The sequence below is a fragment of the Apis laboriosa genome, unplaced genomic scaffold, assembly GCF_014066325.1.
Source record: "Apis laboriosa isolate Shangri-la unplaced genomic scaffold, ASM1406632v1 scaffold111_cov153, whole genome shotgun sequence".
NCBI lineage: Eukaryota > Metazoa > Arthropoda > Insecta > Hymenoptera > Apidae > Apis > Apis laboriosa.
Genome location: NW_025220849.1, coordinates 255142 through 261906, shown reverse-complemented (window position 1 = coordinate 261906; position 6765 = coordinate 255142). Strand labels below are relative to the sequence as shown.

Sequence of the window (6765 nt, the reverse complement as noted above, 5' to 3'; positions counted from 1 at the left end):
TTATGACTTCCATTAATATGGGTAACTGTTCTCTTGGGACGAGCTCGAACGAAAGTGTATTTCTCGCGAATTTTTGAACAGATTCTTTGATCATAGGATCAAGGATCGAATGAAAATTTTCAACCATTTCTTTTCTGTTCCAAATTAACTTTGAATTAATACTTAAATTTAAGAAATTGAATTAAGGATAAAATAGAGATTAATAAATAATTCGTGATAATTATTTCCATTTAAAACAAAAATGAAAATTAATAAAACGGATATTCATTGTCTGGTCTATACAGAATATTAATATATTCGTAATAAACTTTTACGAAGATCGATTTTAGAGATCAAAACGAATATCAAAGTTGTTATTCAAAAATAACTATTTTAATTCTAAGAAAGAAATTCTAATTAGAATAAACGTTTAAATCATTTTTCTATTTTCGAAAAAAAAAAAAAAAGAAGAAGAAAAATAAAAGTTTTATATTTATGAAAATGTATGGGAGAAAAAATTCAACAAACTTCACTTGGAACAGAAGATACAAAAATTAACGATTAAAAAATTCAACCGTTTTCATCCGATATCTGGTTGGAATAGAGGAATTCTCTGGCCTTCGAAGAGAGGAAGTCGGTAATTCGAAAGTTCTTTAACAAGCGGCGTGCGAGAGACAGGGAGTGGTGGCAAGAATCTTTCCAGGAAGGTACCGTACTTGTCCACCACTTAAGTCACGATTGCGTTATCGTGAGTTCGCGAGGATGCACACGCGGTTGGGATATGCCATGTGCCTCCCTCGAAAATAGATTCACGGCTCTCTCGACATTGCACGCTGCACTTCATATCGCGAGTTAGGCTGCTGTTGGTAAGCTCTTTAACTTTCTCTTTTCCGCTTCTCCGTTGCATGTTGATCCTTGTTTAGTAACATGTCGCCTATTTATAACCGGCTCTCTGTTTCGGGACGAAGCGAGTTCCTCGAATGAATTTGCACGTAGATACACACTCGTTGGAGGTGAAAATATTGGCACCGTGAGATTATAATTAGAGATGTTACTTAATTCTTGGGGTATGGAATTTTTGGAATTGAATATAATAGAGTAGAATATTTAAGAAGAATTCCTGAGAATAAATAATATAAATTTTGAAGAATTTTTTTAATAGAAAGATCAGTGGAAAATTAATGATTAAAGAATAAGAAATATTACTTATGAAATTATTTAAAGATAAAGATAATAAAGAGATTTAAGATATTTACATTATTTAATCACGGAATTTTTCGAAGCAAATGAAAAATAAATAAATGAGAATAGAAGTTTATTTAAGAAAGGAGCTTTTCAGATATCTTTTCGGTCCAATATTTATTCGTGAAAGATATAACTCAAAGAAAAGATATTCATGAAGCAACTATCTCGAGAAAAAGAATCTTATTCAATGGGAAATGGAAACTTCGATTTTTAATAAATATTGAAATTACTGTTGAAAGTTACAATAGTAGTCTCTTCTCGAGAAAGATTTTAAAAAGAATCTTTTTGAGTTTCTATGAATTATCTACAAATAAATCCCATGTGTTCCTCTTTTATCATCCAATAGTATCTGAAATTTCCTCGTGTCGAAGAAACGAATGTTCGCACCAACAGTCGCTTAACCCATAACTAAAAGACTCTACGTGATATATTATTTTATGTAGTTGAAAAAATATGTCTCCTTTCTTTATATTTTTCTAAATTTTTACAATTACATAAAATCTTTATGTAACTGTAAAATATTATATAACAAATTTTGTTTCGTAAATATAAAAACAAATTTTAATTTAATATCTCTATTCAGAAATTTTATTTAATTCTTTTCTCAAAACTATACTATACATTTTAATCCAAATCTTGCTAAATCTTCAAAACAAAAGGCATGAACATTTTCTTTGCATACTTGAATGTTCAAAAAATGTAAATCTACGAAGTAAAACATATCCAAAATATTCACGTTTCACGTTCAAAACAACGTAGAAAACAATGTTTACAAATTCCTATTTAGATTTATTTAAATTCCATTCGTGGAAACAATAAAATTTCCATAATTCTAAATTTCACCAACTTTCAAATTACATTTCGTCAGTAGTTAAACAAAGAAGCTTCTGCCATTCCGTGTTTTCTTCAAGTGTCATAAACAATTTCACAACGACAACGGCTCTTTATGCCAATACTTTCACCCGGCATCTCTTTTTTCCCCCCCCTCCCCCTGCTTCGAAAGCAGAGAGCTCGGAAACACACAGAGGGCGCCTCTCTTCGCCCATTTGCATCCTCCTCGAAATTATCTCGCCTATCTTCCAACCGAGGCAATACTTCGCGGCATATTCGCGCCGTTTTAAGTTGCAAAATTGCATCCCCAAGAAAGAGGGGAAGCTGCATAGAGAAGATTCGAAGAGGAATGCTAAGGAGATAGGTGGAGAGAGAAGAAGATCGAAGAAGAGGATGCAGTTCACCAAAAGGGAGGGGGTTCTTGCGCTCTCTATTATAAGTTATACGGCCGCGGGACCAGCCTCGAGAGTTTTAATTGCGTTACAAGCGAGCCATTATCCCGAGTTTCGACGATTAATCTCGAAATCTGCCTTCTATCGGTCGAAGTTCGCTTCGTCCAGATGCCTTTGGACGCGATGCAAGCAAGGAAGTTGATAACAGACGGTGTGTATATATATATATGTATGTTAATTTGGACGAAGAAACAACGATTTTAATGGAGGAAAATGAATATCGTTGTTAATATTCAATTACGAGATCCATTTTAACTCGATTAGGAAATGTGTATTTATATAAAACTCAGGATCTTATATAAGACTAAATATTACTTATCATAGTACCATAAATACATTTCATAAAATTTCCAAGTGATTTCCAAGTAAATTATTCAATTTGTGCGAGAAAGGGGAAAGATTGACATAAACGATTTATCTCTTATTTATCCATTTTTAAAAAATTGATGAAGATAGATCCATCCAAAAAAAATTGGATAAAAGAAGAAATCGTTAAAAAAGAGATGTTTATATTGCAAAAAGTGATATCAAGGATTAATTAGAATCTACTGAATTATCTATTAAATCGAAGGATATGAATCAATCTTATACGCATATATACGCATATATACACGCGCACCAATACCAATCCATCGAGTAATTTCACGCGGTCAATTATTTCCGGGATCGGCACATAGCCATTAACGCGTCCCGAATCGTCGAGCCAGACGCGGTTTGCACAATCACAGATCCAAAAACAGAGAGATTCACGGAGAGGCGAGAAACGGGCTCGATCGGCTCGAGCTTGTCCCTAGGAGAACGAGAGACATTCCAACTCCTTGTACGCCCGTTTTCACCGGAAACACCCCCTCCTCCTCCCCCTGTAATTCCCGTGAAACGTCCCGCGAACACGTGAAAAAGGGAGAGGGATCCTCTCGCGGACCAAGCAATCTCGATGGCTGGTTCCCTCCTCCTCCTCCTCCTCCTCCTCCTCCTCCACCCTCTTCGCCCGTCTCTTCGAAAGGGATTTAACTTGGACAAAATTACATTAGGACACAGTTGAATCGAATCCCATTCTAATGGAGCCCCGTGGACGTTCGACCGTGCTACAAATTAAGAGAACCATCCCCTTCCTCCCCCTCCTCCCCCTCTTCTTTCACCCTTTCGGTTGGCACTCATTCAACAAGGGCCGTGGATCGATTCGGATAAGGGGAGAGGGAGGGAGAGAGGGAGGAAGGGAGGGGGTTTCGCGAGAACACGGCGAGCCAGAAACGATTTTCTCGCTCGTTTCCTCTCCGCCGACCTATTGTCTCCTCGTCGGCGCGCGAAACGCTTCACGCGTCGTCGAGCAACCTTCTCTCTTTCGCCCGCGATTCCTCTCGCTCAAAAGCAGCTCCAGAGATGAAAACGCTTTCTCTCTCTATCTCTCTCTTTCTCTCTCTCTCTCTCTCTCTCTATTTCTCTCTCTCTCTCTTCAGAGCGAAGTTTTTGCTTAATTTCAAACGATGCGCACTGTGTGTACCCTCTTGCGTACCGGAAGCGGATGACGTGTATCTCTAAGGGGTTCTAGAGTTGGCGAAGATGGGCAAAGTCGAGGTGAAAACTCGAGGAACGCGCGCAGAATCGCGAGATAGTGGTCGCGGATCCCGTGGTTCCGGGGAAGAAGAGGTTCCTCGAGAACTGGTCAAAGTGGGATCGCGCTGCCTCGTTATACCTACTGTTCCTTCGAGTTTCTGAGTTTTGGAAATCATCTCTCTCTCTTTCTTTCTCTCTCTCTCTCTCTCGCGCGCGCTTTCTGCATTCACGTCGATGAGTGAGTTTTATTTAGAGATTCGGGAAATGGTGTTAAGTTTTTTTTTTTTTAGGTGTGATTGTTGATGATTGATGAGGTGATTGAGGTGATCGAGCGAGGGTGGATTGTAAGAAATTGAAATGATTTATTTTGTAGAATAATCGATATATTTGTGTTTTGTATTTAATATATTTCGTGTATTTTTTTTTTTTTTTTTTTTTAGATGTATCGTTGATATGCCTTAGAGGAGTGTTTGAATGATAGATTGGAGTGAATTAAAATTGAAAGTTGAAAATGTGATGATAGTGACAATATGTTGATAATTTGTTTTGTAAAGTAATTTGATCTGAATATTATGGTTGGAGAATGTATATGGCTTAATGTAACACGTTGACTGTACACGAAAGATTCAGAAGATAGATATTTTTATAATCAATATAATTGGATTTTATTGAGCAATTTTTTAAATTATTAATTTTAATAATAATAAAATAATTACTCTCAATGGAGTGGAAATCGTTAGAGGTCTTCGTTAACAGTCAACATTGTTAACATTGATCTAAATCAACGGTGTGATGTAATTTGACATGGATATTTTTTCATCCCGACGAAGAATCGAAATAGAAAATAATTTCAGAAGCATTCATTGTACTTAATCATTGATATATTTAAAAATTTCTTCACATTGACACCATTATTTATCCTCCTTAAGGAGTTCGAAAAAAACGTTCGTGAAAAAAAAAAAATTTCGAGACCACAAAAGAAAAATAAAATATTTCCCGCTTCTCCACGGAACCACAGTGTTTCTTCTTGCATCGTTCGATTCCATATCGATGGAATCGTGGGATTCTTCGTCCATTCACACGTATAATACACGTAATGTACACACACTTCGTTCTTACATCCTCCGGCACTCGAGATTCTTAGGCCAGCCTCGGCTATTCATCGATCACGATGAAAGGGGAAATGAAAAGAAAAAGGAAAAAAAAAAAAAAAGCGAGAGAAAAACGCGATCAAGCATACACACAATCCACTAGCGCCTTTATCTTCAACGACCGAGTCGTATGCAACACGTGAAATATAACCTCGCACGATTCGTTTACATGAATCTAAAACGCGAGCTCTGGGCGAACGCTCGACGCGCGACAGTTTTAATCGCGTAACATCACTCATTCGCGTGAAACCGCGAGAGATATTCCGTTTGGTAATGAATAATATCTCCTTTTTATTCATAGAAACGTGATAGATGATGCAAGCACGATATTCCGGTGCAGGTGCTTGTTATCATTCTCAATGAGATCCGAAATGCGCGAACTTAACTCGCATTGTGTGCAAAACTCCGGTGAAACACGCTTTTTCCTCATAATTGAAAAAGATTCTTTGAATAGCGGTTATTCGGATATTCTTTTATCGTGGATAAAAGATACTTGTGCATTGATGATCATGATCGAGACTTTATAAACTTTACATCGTATAATAATAATTGTATTGAAAAATATTGACTGAAAATAAAAATTGTTAGAGATTTTTAGAGAAATTTCTATTATGTGCAAATGTGCAACGTTAAAAATATATTCATTTTGTATAATAATAAATGTTTTCATTCATCATCATCAAAAGAAAAGAAATAAATATTTCATAAAAAAGCGGTGCGTTTATTCGATCAAATAATTGTGCGTAACTCGATTTCACCAGAGATTCATCGTACTCGCACTACCATGGATAACTCTTCCTACACCCCAATCGTGTCGCTGCAATCCAATTAAAAAGAAACCACTGTCGCTGCTCAAGCATTCTCCCATTCTCGTTCTTACAATTCATCTTACACCTAAGCACACGCAAATGTGTTTACATAGAATCGCTGATCACGTGGAATCCCTCGATACGAGTACAAAGGTACGTGGTATGTTCGATGGAATGAGAGTGTCGCCAACGAAAACAGAGGTGAACGGCGCAAACTTAAACGTAACAGAACAGAATCCTCCCCCCTCAAAAAAAAAAAAAAAAAAAGAAAAAAGAAAAAAGAAAAAGAAAAAAAAGGAAAAATAACAAAAAAGAATAATCGATAAAATTAAAAAAGGAAAAAAAAAGAAATAAAAAAATGTACATAATATATCTGAAACGATATACAAGCGCATGCCATGCGATCGTAAATCTAACATCTAAAAAGAACCCAGGCAAGTGAGCAAGAACGTTAAGAGAGATCGAGGTTCAAAGACCCTGTCGCATTCGTTGAACGATGACTCGCGATCGATACACCCGTGGACAGTAAGGGGCCATTTGTATTTCAGACGCGACAGAGTCTTCTGTGTGCACCTCGAGACTCGATGCCTGGTGTGTTTGCCTCCTATGGAGAGCATCTCTCTTCTTTTTCTCCCCCCCTCCCCCATCCTGTTCTCTTTTTTCTTTCTTTCTTTCTTTCTTTCTTTCTTTCTTTCTTTGTCTCTTTGCTTCTTACTCGAACGAAAAAAAAAAAAAAAAAAAAAA

At 36.8% G+C, this 6765-nt stretch overlaps 1 protein-coding gene across 4 annotated transcripts in view; it reads right to left on the bottom strand.

Annotated features, from left to right (window-relative positions):
- LOC122711156 (fasciclin-2-like) overlaps positions 1-6765 on the bottom strand; it is a 164491-nt gene that overhangs the window by 10570 nt on the left and 147156 nt on the right. The window lies entirely within an intron of this gene.